Source organism: Manacus vitellinus, unplaced genomic scaffold (assembly GCF_001715985.3).
Source record: "Manacus vitellinus isolate BGI_N305 unplaced genomic scaffold, ASM171598v3 scaffold_92_pilon, whole genome shotgun sequence".
Classification (NCBI taxonomy): domain Eukaryota; kingdom Metazoa; phylum Chordata; class Aves; order Passeriformes; family Pipridae; genus Manacus; species Manacus vitellinus.
Window position 1 is genome coordinate 500,721 of NW_021940877.1, and position 1,130 is coordinate 501,850.

Here is a 1,130-nt window from a genome sequence, read left to right on the forward strand (position 1 = left end):
AGACCCCAAATCCTCCCACACTGGGACACCCCAAATTGCCTTCCCCACACAGAGACACCTTAAATCCACCTCCCCACACAGTGACACCTGTGAGACCCCAAATCCCCTTCCCCACCCAGTGACACCTGTGAGACCCCAAATCCCCCTTCCCACCCAGGGATCTGCACCCAGGTGGTGGGGGAGGAGGGTCAGCGCCCACCCAAGCACCCAGAGGGGGGATTTTAGGGGGTTTCACCTCATTTTGCAGCTTCTTTATTATTGGGATCCCCCCCAGTTTCCCCCTCTCCCAGCTGAGCCCTGTCACACTCACTGCTCTGGTGATATAAATTGGGAATTTTGGGAGTAATACTTAATTTCTCAAAAACAAAGTGGGAAGTTTAGGGTGTTTCACCTCATTTTGCAGTTTCTATTAACACTGGGACCCCCCACAGTCCATCCTGGCTCAGCCCCCTCCTGGCTGAGCCCTGTTGCACTCGCTACACTGGTGATGCTCCAGAGGAATGATCCAGGACTGGGAATTTTGGGACTAATGCCTCATTTCTCCTGAACAAGCGGGGGTTTTTAGGGTGTTTCACCTCTCTTTGCAGCTTCTTTATTATTGGGAACCCTCCAGAACCCCCCTCTCCCAGCTGAGCCCTGCCACACTCAGTGCACTCAAGGTTGACCATCCAGGAGTGGGAATTTTGGGGCCAAAACCTTATTTCTCCAACCCCGAATGGGGATTTTAGGTTATTTCACCTTATTTTGCAGCTTCCATTATTACTGGGATCATCCCTGCTCACCCCAGCCCAGCTGCCACACTCACTGCACTCAAGGTCGATGATTCAGGATTGGGAATTTCGGGGCCAAAACCTCATTCCTCAACCCAAAATGGGAATTTTTAGGGCATTCCCCTCATTTTTGGACCCTCCTGCCCCAGCCCACTGCTTTCCCAGCTGAGCCCTGCCACACTCACTGCACTGGTGATGCTCAAGGGTTGATAATCCAGGATGGGAAATTTTTTGGCCAAAACCTCATTTCGTTAACCCAGAGTTGGAACTTTGGGGTGTTTCCCATCGTTTCTGCAGCTTCCTTATTCCTGGGCCCCTCCCTGCTCCCCCCAGCCCGGCTGCCACACTCGCTGCGCTCAC

The 1,130-nt window shown here is 52.9% G+C and overlaps 1 protein-coding gene across 1 annotated transcript in view; it reads right to left on the reverse strand.

The window, feature by feature from the left end:
• EPHA2 (EPH receptor A2) overlaps nt 1-1,130 on the reverse strand; it is a 24,755-nt gene that overhangs the window by 9,771 nt on the left and 13,854 nt on the right. The window lies entirely within an intron of this gene.